General features: G+C 32.9%; 1 long non-coding RNA gene across 1 annotated transcript in view; it reads left to right on the forward strand.

Annotated features, from left to right (window-relative positions):
• The window catches only part of LOC309615765, a 268,971-nt gene extending 259,753 nt beyond the window's left edge, over positions 1–9,218 (forward strand). Inside the window, exon 2 of the long non-coding RNA XR_014237061.1 lies at positions 8,880–9,218. This is a non-coding gene — a long non-coding RNA (uncharacterized lncRNA). The remainder of the gene's footprint in view (positions 1–8,879) is intronic.
• Positions 9,219–17,291: the final 8,073 nt, after the last annotated feature.

Below are 17,291 nucleotides of genomic sequence, written 5' to 3' on the forward strand. Positions count from 1 at the left end.
AAACTTACAGAAATAAAGAGAATTAGAAGAAAATTATGTAATTATTAAATTACTAAAATTGGATACATTTCTAGAAATACAGTAGGTTCAAGAAGAAATAGAAAATCTCAGCACCTGATAACAACTAAACAAGTTAAATAGGTAATCAAATACTTCAAACCAAAGGAAAGTCCAGGAACAGATGTCTTCACTGGAAAATGCTACCAAAAACTTAAAGATAAAGGAACAGCAATTCTTCTCAGACTCATTAAAAAATGAAAAGGAAGAAACACTTCCTAACTCATTCTTTGAGATCAGCATTACCCTAATATCAAGACACATAAATCACAAGAAAAGAAAATTACAGACTAGAATCCTTTATGAATATAGATGTAAATATACTCAACAAAATATGTCAAAATAAATTAAACAGCATATGAAAAGGGTTATGCATCATAACCAAGTGCAATTTATCCCAGGAATGCAAGGGTAATTCAACACAAGAACATAATCCATATAATACACCACATAGATAGAATGAAGGGAAAATACACATGATCATCTAAATTAAGGCAGAAAAAGCATTTGATAAAATCCAACATCATTTCATGACGAAAACACAGAAGACTGGGAATGGAAGAGAACTTCTTAAACATGATAGAAGGCATGAATGAAAAACACACAGGTAACATTATGCTCAATTTTGAAAGAATAAAAGTTTTTTCCCTAAATCCGGAACAAGAGTAAACTACCCACTTCCACCTCTGCTGTTCAATCTTGTACTGAAAGTTCAGCCAGAACAATTCGGCAAGAAAAGAAAGTAAAATTTATCTAAACAGGAAAGAAATAAGTAAAACTATATCTACTTACAAATGAAACGATTCAACATACAGAATGTCCTAAAGAATCCACAAGAAAGATACTAGAGCTAATAAAATAATTAAAGTTGCAAAGTACAAGATCAACATACAAATTTGAATGTACCCACAGTAAATAAAATTGAAAAGGGTATAAGTAGACAATTACATTCACAATAGCGTCCAAAGATTAACAAGAGGAAGACTAAATTTAATGAAGGATATTAAGGCTTGTGTAAAGAAAACTAACAAACATTGCTGAAAGAATTTTAAGAATTACATCAGTTAGATGGTGAAAAAGGAGGTTGTAGCCCTCAAACTTCCTTAGAAAACCAATTATAACAAACACTTATGGATGAGAATACCTTTATAGGAGCCTGGGAGTCTAGCTGAGAGGTTCCAATTCCTCAGTGGAGAAAAATATGAGAATAGATTCATTGAAGAAGGTAAGAATAGTTTTTCCTTACATGGGTCACCCTTCCTCCAAAGGAGCACAATTCACTGCCAAGAGATACCTCACAGTCTGTGATCTCTCCATAGGATAAAGTGAGAGAAAAGTGAGATCTCAGTTTCCCCAGCCTTTTGGGATATGGCCCAAGAGGTCAACTTCTCATCCCAAGCAGAACACTGAGTGGATCAGCACAAATGAATAGTCTGGGGAGAGATAAGATTAGGGAAAATGGAGGTCATCACAACTGGAGCATGGAACTCAATAATTAGCTACAGATCTTACTAATGGTTCAGGGATTCCACCGAGAACCCTGCCCAGGACCCTGAAGGATACCTCAACTGCAGAAGCACCCAACTAGCTGATGAGCTCCCCCAACACTTGGTAATAAGAAAACTGAAGGCTGGAAAAATCTTATTGTTATAGGTTGAATTGTGTCCCTTCCAAAATTCTACATAGAAGTCCAAATTTCCAGTACCTCAGAATATGAATTTACTTGGAAATAACGGTCATTGCAAATGTAACTAGTTAGGCTAAGATGAGTTTATACTGGAGTAGGGTGAGCCCCTGTTCCAATATGACTGGTGCTGAAATAAAAAGGAATTTGGATACAAACAAATATGCAGGGAAACACCATGCCAACACGAAGACAAAGGTTAGAGTGATGTTTCTCCAAGCCAAGAATCACCAAACATTTCTAGCAATCAACCAGAAGCTAAGAGAGAGGCATTGATTGAACTGATCCTTTCTCACAGCCCGCAGAAGGGAAAAATCCCACTGACACCTTGATCTTGGAATTATAACTTCCAAAGCTATGAATCAATAAATTTGAGTTGGTTAAACCACCCAGCAAACTAATGCAACTATAAACCAACTAGATGTAACAGATATGCATAACATACACCACCCAATTACAACAGAACACACATTCTTCTCAAGTACCCAGGAAACATTCTTCAGGACAGACCATATGTTTGGACACAAAATAATACTCAATAGATTTTAAAAGCTAGAGGATAGACATCAATAACTGAAAGAAATTTGAAAAATTAATAAATATGTGAAAATTAAGAAATACACTCTTAAAAATCAACACTGAAAGTACAAAGGGGAAAAAAAAAAAAACATGACCATCTCAGTTAATGCAGAAAAGCCATTTGGCCCAATCTAATGTGTTTTCATGACAAATAACATCCAGAAAACTAAGAAGGACTGATTAAATGAATTTATGAGGAACCCTCCACAACACTGTAAATTGTAAGTTACACAACATAGTGAATGTGTAAAATGATACTGAATGTTCACTCTGAAATTGTCACTTTTATGTTATGTGTTATCAATTTTTAAAAAAAAAGAGATAAAAACAAATATCATATGATATCACTTTTATGAGGAATCTAAAAAAAATGTTTCAAATTAACTTATTTACAGAACAGAAATAGATTGACCAACATGGAAAACAAACTTATACAAAGGGAAAGGGGGGAGAGGGAGGGATAAATTAGGAGTTTGGAATTAACAAATACACACTATTATATATAAAATAGATAAACAACAAAGAACTACTGTACATCCTAAAGAAATATTTCAATATCTTGTAATAACCTATAATAGAAAAGAATCTGAGAAAGAATATATATATGTATAACTGATTCACTTTTTTATACACCTGAAACTAATGCAACATTGTAAATCAACTATGTTTCAATAAAAAAGGATGAGATGAAAATTTACATTTTTTGTTATCTACATCCTGAAATTGGTAAAGTTCGTAAGTATTGCAGAAGTGTAATATTAACCAAACTTACAAATATAGTATAGATGACTCAAAATGTTGGAGACTTCTGATACAGCTCCTCTTCATTAGTACTCTTATCATGCATGTTTCCTGACAACATTTATTTGATCTTTTCATTTTCATAAATGAATTTTCTGGGTAAGAGTTCTTTAGAGTACTCATTCGCTTACATCATATATATATATTTATTCTTCTGCTCTATTTATCATCTATTATTTTTGTTGACATACAAGAGAAAGGTCACATTTCCTCTGGGATGATATATTTGAATTACACAATTTTATGTCTTTGATAACCAGATACCAAACGCATTGAACTGGAAATTTTGGGTCTTAATATATCATATTAATTGCACAGATTTAGGGATTTACTAGAGGAAACAATGTTTATATCCAAATTAGTAAAAACTGATGAGATGCTGAAAAATTCTGGCAAAAAATCTATTCAAGTTTTATTCTATAAGGACAGTCACCAATAGGTGAGCATCCCTCTACCTTTCCTATTTGTTTCATTTGTTTTACTGTTTTTCCTAATGATTATTTTTCTGTGTTATATTATGTTGTTATATTGATAGATGATAGCAAATTTGAAAGAAAATGGGAAGACACTTAAATGATACAGTTTTAATGACACTAAGATTGTAAAAGTGTCCTCCTCATACTTAGATTTTATAAGAGATATAAATTGTTTCCGGGATGGTGGTAGATAACAAATTGGTCCTTGCCATCTCTATGCTATATTTAAGATGCCACATTTGTGATTAGCATCCCAGTTAATTACCATAGAAACACATATATTTTTGTTTTGTTTTCTTTTCTTTTCTTCTGGGGAATGTATAAAGTGACAAATTATAATAATGTAGATGCACTAAATAAAATAATTTCAGAGGAGATTTTTTGATGTTGTATAAATCTATACATGGTGTACTTTTGGAAGTAAGAAAATATGTTTTTTACTAATGAGAGAATTTGGAAAATTATATATAATTTGCTCCTTAAATATTTTTTGAGAATTATTTTAATAATATATTTTATTTATACATTACTTAGGGAATGGTAATAAACATTGAAATGCAGATTATAAATTGTCTAATAAAAGGAGGAAATATAAAAATACAAAGTATATCTACACTTTTAAGTAGAAATGGGATATTTGTTGCCTTTTTTCTCCTTATATGTCAAAATGTTTAAAATTTCAGATGATGTTTTAGGAATAAATCTTATGAGACATTAAACAATTATTGAATTAAAATGTTCATTCCTGCACACAACAAATTATTTCAATAAACAAAAGTAGCATTTCATGAATGACAACTTATGTCAAGTACAAATGTCCTGAAGTAATTGATGGGTTTCATGTGAATGAACATTTTACCCACCTGGTGTGTAGTTTTTTATGTTATTAGTATTTTGCTTATGGGGTTTAAAAGATAATGCCTTTGAACAAACTATATTTCTCCAATATCATCATTAGAATAATGTATACAAGAGCAATAAGTCTCATATGCTACATGAGCGAACAATATGAGAAAGTATGCACACATACACATGCAAACATATACACATAACTATGCTTAGCACCATCACAGTATTCACAGTGGATTTTTTTTTCTTTTTGATGCTCAAGATTGAGCCATCTACCCCAATTCTAACTTCCACTATGTCCCAGCTATAATATTCATTTGTTCCATCTTCATTAACTTCTTCCCTAAGCCTTATAACATGTTCAAAAACTTTATAAAACTCATGACCTAATGAGATACATACAAACACAAACAAGCAACTTTTGCCACTTTATCTCCCTCTAAGATTTAGAAACATTTTCTCTATTTCTTCACCTCTTGGGCCCATCTGAATCTAGGAACACATTCTTTTTATGTAGTCATTGTCATTGCTTGTGAAGGTTAGAACTGAGATGTAGGACTGAACACACACACACACAACTGAAATTTTCTTAAGTAAATCTATCCTACCTAGGAATCCATCCAACTACCTGTCCACATACTTATAGTGACAGAGATTTGAGCTTTTTCCTGGACTGGAATGGGTAGTGGAAAGCGAAAGTTACCTTTTCTAAAAAATTAAATAAAGGTCTAAGATATACTACTGTTGGTGAAAATACTAATACTCAATCCTTTTCAAATTGTTTATGGACAAGAAAGGATTTTTTTTCAATTTATCACAAACCATTACTTTTGTAAAATATAATTAAAAAAATAGAAAAATAAAAACAAAATGAAAGAATAAAAACTCTTGTTATATTATTGTCAACAGATATAAAATTATCATCTTAAATTGCTATGAAAGCATAAAAATTCTACTCTCAATTTCAGTACTTATGTCTTTAACTAATAGCATGAGTTCACAAACCATTGCTCTATAATAGCACTGTTCAGAAAACACTTTTTTTTCTCAAATGTGGCTGTTAATTGTAATGCATAGGAACTAGAAAGAAATATTGATGTCTAGATTCCATGACTCAGAGACATCAATATCTCAGTTACAATAATTTATATAACAATTGGATGCAAGACCATAAAGAAATAGAAGAGTTGAACAAGCTACAAGCCAAACTAAACCTAACAGACATCTATACAACACTCTACCCCACAACTCAAGAATGCACATATTTCTCAAATGTAAATGAAATATTCTCCAGGAGAGATTAAATCATATACTAGGCCATAAAATAAGAGTTAATAAATTTAAAAGGCATTTGGGAAATTCACAAATATATAAACATTAAACACATTTCTAAATTATCAATGGGTTAAAAAATAAATTTAAAAGGGAATTAGAAAATACTTTGAGATGAATGAAAATGAAAAGACAACATGCCAAAATGTATGGCATTCACCTGCAACAATGTTTACATGGAATAGCTATACAATCTTGAAAAAGAAGAACAAAGCTGTAGGACACAGTTCTCAATTTCAAAACTTACTATGGGATTATAGTACTAAAGACAGTGTGGTACTGGCACAATGACAGATATATATATATATATATATATACATATATATATATATATATATCAGTGAAGTAGAATTGAGAGTCCAGAAATAAACTCATATGTTTATAGTCAAGTGGTTTTTGCCAGAGTTCCACGGTTTTCTCCACAAGCAAAATAATGAGATTGGATCTTTACCTCCCCCCATATACAAAAATTAACTCAAAGTGAATCAAAGACCTAAATGTAAAAGTTAAACCTATAAAACTCATGGAAGAAAAGTAGGTATGAATCTTTATGACTTTAGATTAGGTCACAGCAAAAGTGCAAGAAACAAAAGAAAATAAATAAATTTGACATGTTCATAATTTTTAAAAAAATTGTGTTTCAAAGAACCCCATCAAGAAACTGAAATGGTAATCTACAGATGGGACACATATTTGCAAAACATTTATATTATAAAGAACTTCTTTCTTATAGCATAACAACAGCAAAAATAAAAAGTAACTCAATTAAATATTGGGTTATTTACTTCAAAATAATAAAGGCCATATATGACAAGGCCACAGTTAATGTCATTCTCAATGGTGAAAAGCTGAAAGCATTCCTTCTGAGATCAGGAACAAGACAAGTATGTCCATTGTCACCACATTTATTCAACATAGTTTTGGAAGTTCTAGCCATGGCAATCAGAGAAGAAAAAGAAATCAAAGGAATCCAAATTGGAAAAGAAGAAGTAAAACTGTCACTGTTTGCAGATGACATGATACTATACATAGAAAATCCTGAAGATGCTACCAGAAAACTACTAGAGCACATTAATGAATTTGGTAAATTTACAGGATACAAAATTAATACACAGAAATCTCTTGCATTCCTATACATTAATTATTAAAGATCAGAAAGAGAAATCAAGGAAACAATCCCATTTACCATTGCAAAAGAAAGAATAAAATACCTAGGAATAAACCTACCTGAGGAGACAAAAGACCTCTACTCTGAAAACTATGTGATGCTGATGAAATAAATCAGTGATAACACAAAGAGTTGGAAGGATATACTATATTCTTAGAAGAATCAATATTGTCAAAATGACTATATTACCCAAGGCAATCTACAGATTCAATGCAATCCTTATCAAATTACCAATGACATTTTTCACAGAGCTAGAAAAAATTATAAAATTTATGTGGAAACACAAAAGACACCATATAGCCAAAGCAATCCTAAGAAAGGAAAATGGATCTGGAGGAATCAGACTCCTTGACTTCAGATTACACTATAAAGCAACAGTAATCAAGACAGTATGGTCCTGGCACAAAAAAATAAATATAGATCAATGGAACAGAATAGAAAACCCAGAAGTAAACTCATGCACCTATGGTCACCTAATTTATGACAAAGAAAGCAAGAATATACAATGGAGAAAAAACAGTCTCTTCAGTAAGTGGTGCTGGGAAAACTAGACAGCTACATGTAAAAAACATAAAATAAAATTAGAACACTCTCTAACACTATACACGAAAATAAACTTGAAATGGATGAAAGACATAAATGTGAGGCTGGACCCTAAAAAACTCTTAGAGGAAAACATAGGCAGAACACTCTTTGACATAAATTGCAGCAAGACCTTTTTGGATCCACCTCCTAGAGTAATGAAAATAAAAAAAATATAAACAAATGGGACGTAATTAAATTTAAAAGCTTTTGCACAGCAAAGGAAACAATAAACAAAACAAAAAGACGACCCAGAGGATGGGAGAAAATATTTGCAAATGAAGCAATCGACAAGGGATTAATCTCCAAAATGTACAAACAGCCCAGGCAGCTCAATATCAAAAAAAACCAGACAAGCCAATCAAAAAAATGGGCAGAATATCTAAATAGATATTTCTCCAAAGAAGACATACAGATGGCCAAAAAGCACTTAAAAAATGCTCAGCATCACTAATTATTAGAGAAATGCAAATCAAAACTAAAATGAAGCATCACCTCACACTGATCAGAATGGCCATCATCAAAAAGTCTACACCATAAATGCTGGAGAGGATCTGGAGAAAAGGGAACCCTCCTACACTGTTGGTGGGAATATATATTGGTACAATCACTATGGAGAACAGTATGGAGTTTCCTTAAAAAAACTAAACTAACATATGATCCAGCAATCCCACTCCCGGACATATATCTGGAGAAAAACATGGTCTGAAAGGATATATGAACCCCAATGTTCATTGCAGCACTCTTTACAATAGCCAAGACATGGAAACAACCTAAATGTCCATTGACAGAAGAATGGATGAAGAAGACGTGGCCCATATATACAATGAGTATTACTCAGCCATAAAAATGAATAAAATAATGTTGAGACTTCCCTGGTAGAGCAGTGGTTAAGAATCTGCCTGCCAATGCAAGGGACGTGGGTTCGATCCCTGGTCTGGGAAGATCCCACATGCCGTGGAGCAACTAAGCCCATGTGTCACAACTACTGAGCCTGTGCTCTAGAGCCCGTGAGCTACAACTCCTGAGCCCACATGCCATAACTACTGAAGCCCACACACGTAGAGCCCATACTCCACAACAGGAGAAACCACTGCAATGAGAGGCCCACGCTGCAATGAAGTATAGCCCCTGCTCGCCACAGCTGGAGAGAGCCTGTGCGCAGCAACGAAGATCCAACACAGCCAAAAATAAATTAACCAATTAAAAAAAAAGAATAAAATAATACCATTTACAGCAATATGGGTGGAACTAGAGATTATCATACTAAGTGAAGTAAGTCAGAAAGAGAAAAATAAATACAGTATGCTAACACATATATATGGAATCTAAGGAAAAAAAAAAAAAAAAGGTCATGAAGAACCTAGTGGCAAGATGGGAATAAAGACACAGACCGAGCTTCCCTGGCGGCGCAGTGGTTGGGAGTCCGCCTGCCAATGCAGGGGACGCGGGTTCGAGCCCTGGTCTGGGAGGATCCCACATGCCGCGGAGCAACTGGGCCCGTGAGCCACAATTACTGAGCCTGTGCATCTGGAGCCTGTGCTCCCCAACAAGAGATGCCGCGATGGTGAGAGGCCCGCGCACCACGATGAAGAGTGGGCCCCGCTTGCCGCAACTAGAGAAAAGCCCTCGCACAGAAACGAAGACCCAACACAGCCATAAATTAATTAATTAATTAATTAATTAAAAATGCAACTGCAGGAAAAAAAAACTTAAAAAAAAAAAGTTTAAAAAAAAAAAAAGACACAGACCTACTAGAGAATGGACTTGAGGATATGAGGAGGGGGAGGGGTGAGATGTGACAGGGTGAGAGAGTGTCATGGACATATATACACTACCAAATGTAAAATAGATAGCTAGTGGGAAGCAGTCGCATAGCACAGGGAGATCAGCTCGGTGCTTTGTGACCACCTAGAGGGGTGGGATAGGGAGGGTGGGAGGGAGGGAGATGCAAGAGGGAAGAGATATGGAAACATATGTATATGTATAACTGATTCACTTTGTTATAAAGCAGAAACTAACACACCATTGTAAAGCAATCATACTCCAATAAAGATGTTTAAAAAAAAAAAAGTCAAAAAAAAAAAAAAAGAGAAAGACAAATATCATATAATATTGCTTATATGTGGAATCTAAAAACATGATACAAATGAACTTATTTATAAGACAGAAATAGAGTCACAGATGCAGAAAACCCTAACCTTAACCAGCAAGGAAAAGAGGAAGAAGGATAAACTGGGACATTGGGATTGACATATACACACTACTATATATAAAATAGATAACAAATAAGGACCTACTATATAGAACAGGGAACTCCACTCAGTACTCTGTAGTGACCTATATAGGAAAAAAATCTAAAAAAAGAGTGGATATATGTATATGTATAACTGATTCACTTTGCTGTACAGTAGAAATTAACACAGCATTGTAAATCAGCTATACATCAATAATTTTTTTTAAAAAGCACATATTTAAATAAATATTCAAATAAACATTAAATAACATTAAGTAAACAAAATAAACATCCTCCAAAGAAGATATACAAATAAGCAAAAAGCACAGGAAAAGATGCTCAACATCAGGTCTCAAGACGGAAATGCAAATCAAAGTTGTTTATAACATACTACTTCATACTCAGATGGTTTTTAGAATGGCAGAGACAATAAACATTACTTGCATGGATGTAGAGATATTTAAGCCATTATATGTTGTTTTTGGAAATATAAGATGATGCAGCCATCTTGGAAAATGCGTTTTCCAGTTCCTGTAAATGTTAAACACAAAGTTACCACATGATTGAATAATTTAATTTGTTTATTTTCATAATTTTCCAGTTGTATTGAGGTATAATTGACAAATAAAATGAACATGGGAGTGCAGCTATATCTTCAAGATCCTGATTTCAATTCATTTAAATAAATATCCAGAAATGGAAATGCTGATTCATATCATTCATAGGTAGATCTGTTTTAAAATTTCTGAGGAACCTCCATACTGTTTTCCATAATGGCTGTACCAATTTATATTCCCACCGTGTATAAGGATTTTCTTTTCTCTACACGTTTACCAACATTTATTATCTCTTACCTTTTTGATAATGACCATCCTAAAATGCGTACGGTGATATCTCATTGTGTTTCTTTTAAATGAGATTATATGAAATCACGTGTGTGGAAACTTTTGAAAATTGTAATGCATTATAGAATTTAAAGAATCTCTCACTGTGGTTTTGGCTTGCATTTCCCTGATGATTAGGGATATTGGGTACTTTTTCATAGACCTGTGGGTTATTTGTATGTTTTCTTTGAAAAATGTCTATTTAGGTTCTTTGTTCATTTTAATCAGATTATTTATATTTTTAATATTGAGTTGAGTGAGTTCCTTATATGTTTTTGATATTCAGTCATTATCAGATAAATGGTTTGCAAATATTTTCTCTGCCACTCCTGTAGACCCCCCCCCCCCGCTTCATTTTGTTGATTGTTTCCTTTGCCATGCAAATCTTTTTAGTTTGCTGTAATCTCACTCGTTTATTTCACTTTTGTTGCATGTGCTTTTGGTGTCATGACTTAGCAATTTTAGGTATATTCCCAAGAGAACTGAAAATATATGCCCACACAAAGCCTGATCATGATTGTTAATATCAACATTATTCGTAAAAAGCAAAGCATAGAAGAAACCTAAAAGTCCATCAATGGATGAATGAATGAATGAATGAATGAATGAAAATGTGGTGTATCCATACAATGGAATATTATTCAGCCATAATATAACAAATTACTGCTACATGATAACACATGGATGATCCTTGAAAACATTATTCTATGTGAAAGAAGTCAACATCAAAGACATGTTGAATAATTACATACAAATGAAATGCCCAGAGTAATCAAATACATAGAGAGAAGTACATTAGTAGTTGCCAGGTGTATGGAGGAGGGTAGAGTGGGAATTAGGAAGTGACTGGTATGGGGTTTCTTCTTGGGGTGACGAAAATGTTCTGTTTGTAGACAGTGGTGACAGTTGCACATCTTTATGAATATACTAAAAAGCACTGAATTGCACGTTTTAAGAAAGTCAATTTTATGCTCTCTGAATTATATTGCAATTTTAAAAATGAGAAAAGAAAGGGAAAAGAAACTAAAAATCATAGACCCAAACAGAAATTAGAAAGAAAACAATAATTTTTTTACAACAGCAATGAAAACAAAGAGAAAAGTTATTTAAGATATAGAACAACGAATTGCAGTATACCTTGTTTAGATCATCTTCAAAACAAATGAACTAAAAAAAGGCATTTTGGGGGCAATTACATAAATTTTAATATAGCCACTAATTAGTTGATTCAGAAGAATTGTTGTAAATTTATTTCACCATGATAATGAGATTGCAGTTATGTAAGAAAATGTCCTATTTCACAGAGTTTTATATTGAAGTATTTAGAGATAAAATGTCATGATATCTTGGATTTGTTTTAAAATACTTCAGTAAAAAGAAAAAATAATAAATGTTAAAAAAAATGAGTTATTTTTCCATCTAGGTTATGTATCCATGACGATTCATTTTACCATTGTCTCTACTTTTATGTTTCAAGATGTTTATAATAAAATGTTTTTTTAAAATGACAAACACTATGAAATTTAGATTGTGAAAGGATGTTAACATCTTGAATTTTACTGTATAAAATTTTTACCTCACTGACAATTTCTTTACTGTTTTAAGGCTCTATGGTACCTGTTTCTATCAAATACATGAAAAATTATTATTACCCCCAAACCACAATAAAAACAAAGTGCAATAAATAACCCTGATCTTAACATTGATCACTCATAAAACATACATAAACATTGTCTCTTGGAGTGACACTACTTTTAAAACTGAGGTTCAGACTTAGGTCATTGACTTTAATAGCTCGCTCTCCATACACAGTAATAGCATGCTTTGTTTTATAACAGTTTATACATCAGTCTTAAGATTTTTGTATTGTTTGATTAAAATTTACTTTTAAATCCATGGTGGCCTTAGACTTATCACTTCAATTCTATGCCTCAGATTTTACACCTGTACATTTGTTGTTGACAGAATATCCTGAAGATGCAAATGCTAGTTAAGTGCTAATGGCAGTTATTACTGGCTTATCAATATTTCCCCAAATCCAACTAGGTCTCAAAAGTATGCATAAATTTCTGGGATTAGCTATAAAACAAATTTATAAAGGATAAGTTAAACTTTCCTCTCATTTTGGGGAATGGTTTTTATTAAAATACACTAGCTTTTTTTAAGTATCAAAGTTCTGATTGTTTGGAAAATTTCTTTATCATAAAAATAGATGCTCAGATACTAGCATAAAATTGTATGTGCAATATTCTCTTCAGAAATGTCAAGCAATCAAAAGAAATGATTTCTCTCAAGTTCTGCAAAAAGCCTGTCACCCCTTTCTTTCTGTACCTTTCTCTTGAACTATGGTTTATTCCTCTATCTGTTATTAGTTTTTCTTCAAAAGACATCAAATATACATTTTCCACATCACTATAATACCTCAATTCTTCATTCTTACAATAGAAATGGAACTGAGAATGTCTGTAAATGTTGCCCTTTCCTATCTCTAGCTTTTCTGTCAACATAAAACATTTGCTCTTCACCATGTTAAAGAAACTCCCAAACGTCTTAACAGTTTACGTGAGTACAATTTTTCAAGAATCTAATATGGCATGAAAAATAGATGTGAGGCATTAACCTGAGGGAAAAAAAGAAAAAGAAAAATCCCAGTTACTGACACTTTTGGAAACATTTGTTTAACATTCACTATGATCAAATACCTTAGGCATTGATTTATATATTAAATTTTTTATCAAGTTATTTAGTACTTGATTTTAATATAATGGCATTAATAACACTGAGGTCATTACCAAAAATGAGCTTTTATCATTATTATTGTGAGGAAATTGGAAGCAATAAAATCAGTTATTTATGTTATATTCAAACAGAGTAAAATGCCCAACGTATGAAATGTCTTACATATATATTATATATATATATATGTGTGTTTGTGTTTATATGTATAAATGTTGAGAAAAATAGAGACTTTTTTGAGAAAAATGGTGTACAAAATGACTAAGCAAAGTAGCCTGAATTAGAGATAGGAAAGTAAATATATAATATTCAATTAATATAGCTCTGAATTTGATATTTAGTTAGGTAATATTAAGAATAATACATCAAAGAAATTCTAACAAAAGACCCATTATTTAAAAAAGACACTCTATGTAACTGTAGCTGCTTAGAATATAAAATATTATTTCTACCTAACATAGAAGTCATATTCATGCCAGTAAGTATGGAGGTTTCTCTATGACAAAGACTGTAGCAGATTAAAGGTGGTAACATTCTTGATACTTCTCCAGTGAAGTGATGTATTCACTGTCTCTTCCCCTTCAACCTAAGCGGACTCTGTAACTGTTTTGATCAATAGAATATGGCAGAATGAACATTGTACTAGTTTCCTTGCCCTGACCTTGAGTCTGACAGGGTCCACTTTCTGTGTCTTGAAAGACTTACTCCTGAAACTTACAGTTCCTGTGTGAGAGGTTCAGTTACCTGGTAGAAAGAACATGTGCAGAGATACTGATACTACATGGAAAGAGAGCTGGACTCAGCTTTCTAAGTCTCTCTGCCAAGACGCTAGTCATTTAAGTGAAGGCATCTTGGATCCTCCATACAAAATCAGCCATACGAGTCCAAACTCAGCCAAAATCATGTAGAGTAGAAGAATTAGCCACCATAGCTATTCATGTCACTGAACTACAAAATCATGAGATGTAATAAAATAGTTGCTGGTTTCACCTGCCAAGTTTTGGGGGTAATTAGTTATGCAAAAATAGAAAATCAGAACAGTGGCCAGATTCATTCAAACTTGCTGTTCTGCCATTTTCATTATGAAGCTTCTATACTACTGTCCACACCAATGGCACCATGCCAGCTATCACATTTGGATCGTGCTAACCAGAAAGAGAAAAAAGCAAAGTGTAGGGCACACCCTTTGCATGACGTCGTAACACAAATTTTGAAAATATGACTTAGCTTCCACATGTGGAATTAGGAGAAAATATTTTTGTATTTCTGCGTTTAAGGCTTTCTGAGCAAATCTTGAGGTCTGAACCAAAGACTTAATATTAATTTACAACAATATAGATATTAAAGACTCTGGAGAGATTTACTTAACTCCAGATGTATTTGTTTGTATTTCAAGAGGCTTGAGACCAACAATCATGGAGAAATTGCAAGTTTGTAAAACTGAGCACATAGCCTTATCTTCTATCTGGAGATATTTACTGACATATCTGTGTTCAAGTGAAGATTCTTCCCATTAAGTTCCAAGGTGATTCTCTCAGAAGGGGAAGGGTAATAGATGCCTCTTTCCTCTGTAAAAATACCCCATGTTCATTTTTTTGAGTGGTCCTATCATAAAACACAGACCTCTTATATATGTGTATGGTATTTAGTTCTTATCATGTCTACTCAAGGGTAAAAAGTGGGTACAGAAACCACACTGATATTATTTGCTTGTAAGTAAAAATAGTCTGCTCCATTCTAGAAACGTTTCATGTAAACTCAGGACATTAATTAATATGTATATTAAAAACCTAATACACTTGCTAGTCAGAAATTAGCTACGAGGTCATATCTTGCTCCAAAGATGACTGGGATATTTAGCTCAGATACCAGCAAAGGCTAAAATCCTATTACTATGTAAAAAGGGAAAATAACATTGAGGCAAAACTGGCAACATTGATCACAGTGTAGAATAGATATTTACCACTATTAGAAACATGATATGTCACTGTGACAAAACAACCCATTTGTTAAGCTTTACTCTTGCAATTATCATAATTTACTATGTGTCATTGATTGAAACTACACTTTTTCACATTTTCATATTTTTTTTTTATAATTTGTGTGTGTGTGTGAGCTCTTCTTATCTGTGTTTCCTGCCACTTTCTGTCTTGTCACCACACTAACCCATTTGAGTCTTTCACCATTAAGTATGATGTTGACTAAGTTTCTATGTTGCCCTCTATTAGGCTAAAGAAATTCCTTACTATATCTAATTTGCTAGGAATTATTATCAAGTCTGGACATTAATTTTTTCCAAATGCTTTTCCAGCCACATTAGGATGATTTTTAAGTCTACTAATAAGATTAATTAATAAAAACTTTAACATTAATAAGTTAAAATAATTGATCTGCTAATGTACAACAACCTTGTTTCATGAAATAAACCACACTTAGTCAAGATGCTTTTTGTTTTTGTTTATTCGGGTTCTGTTTTTTTTTTTTTTTGTATTGTTGAACACAACTTGTTAAGATTTTGTTAAGAATTTTGGCACCTATATTTATAAAATATATTGATTTATAGTTTTATTTTCTTATAATGTCTTCATTTGGTTTTGGTATCAGAGTAATGTTCACTTCATTGAATGAATTTTCCCTGTGATGGTTAATTTTATGTGTCAAGTTGACTGGCCTAAGGGATGCTCAGATAGCTGATAAAACATTATTTCTGGATGTGTCTGTGGGAGTGTTTCTGAAAGGATTTTAGTATCTGATTCAGTAGACTGAGTAAAGAGATTCACCCTCTCTGATGTAGGCTGGCATCATTCAATCCTTTGGGGTCCTGAATGGAGCAAAAAAGCTAAGAATGGCAAACTCTCTCTTCTTGAGCTGAGCCATCTATCTTCTCCTGCCTTCAGACATCACAGCTCCTGGATATCAGGGTTTTAAACTCTGGGACTTAAACCAGTGGCCTAATTCCCAGGCTTTTGGCCTCAGACTGAATTATACCACCAGCTTTTCTGGTTCTCCAGCTTGCAGATGGCAGACTGTGGGACTTCTCCCCCTCCACATTCATGTGAACCATTTCCTATATTAAATATCTCCCTCCCTCTCTGTCCCTCTTTCTCTCTCTGTCTCTGTATTTCTCTCTCTATTGGTTCTGTTTCTTAAAGAACCCTAACTAATACAATTCCCTCCTCTAATTTTTCTGGGTAGGCTTGAGTAGAATTGCTATTACGTCTTTTCCATATGTTTGGCAGATTTTTCCAATGAAGTTATCTGAGTCTGGGGTTTTCTTTGTGGGAAACTTTTAATTACAAATTAAATTTTTCTTAAGATAAACAATTATTCTTGACTGAACCTTGGCAATTTTGTCTTTCAAGGAATTTATCCAGAGAATTCCCTGGTGGTCCAGTGGTTAGGACTCAGTGCTTTCACTGTCATGGGCTCGGGTTCGGGTTCAATCATGGCTGAGAAACTAAGATTCTGCAAGCAGTGCAGCACAACCAAAAAAAAAAAGAATTTATCCACATTTCCTCAGGTAAATTATGTTGTCATTTTCAATGTTGAAGTCTTATTCCAAAGTTTATGCCCTAAATTGTAGTATTCCTTTATCTATAATCCAAATAATTTTAATTTTTGTTTCAGTATCAGACATGTTTATTATAATTACAACTGGGATCATTGGTACAGTTGAAACTTATCCATAACATTTTTTTGAATGGATGTGTTTATGCAAGTATTTTTGAAACAATTTAGGAATGGTATAGTATTCCTGGAATGTTCTTCACTCAGTTATCTTTCCAAAAACTTATTTTAAAGATACATGCTTTGTCAAATCTTACCTATATTTCATTCCTGGTTTATATATATATATATACACACATATGTATACATATATATGTATATGCTATATTTCTTTAATTAA

The sequence above is a fragment of the Balaenoptera borealis genome, assembly GCF_965194805.1.
Source record: "Balaenoptera borealis genome assembly, chromosome: 18".
In the NCBI taxonomy this organism is placed as follows: Eukaryota; Metazoa; Chordata; class Mammalia; order Artiodactyla; family Balaenopteridae; genus Balaenoptera; species Balaenoptera borealis.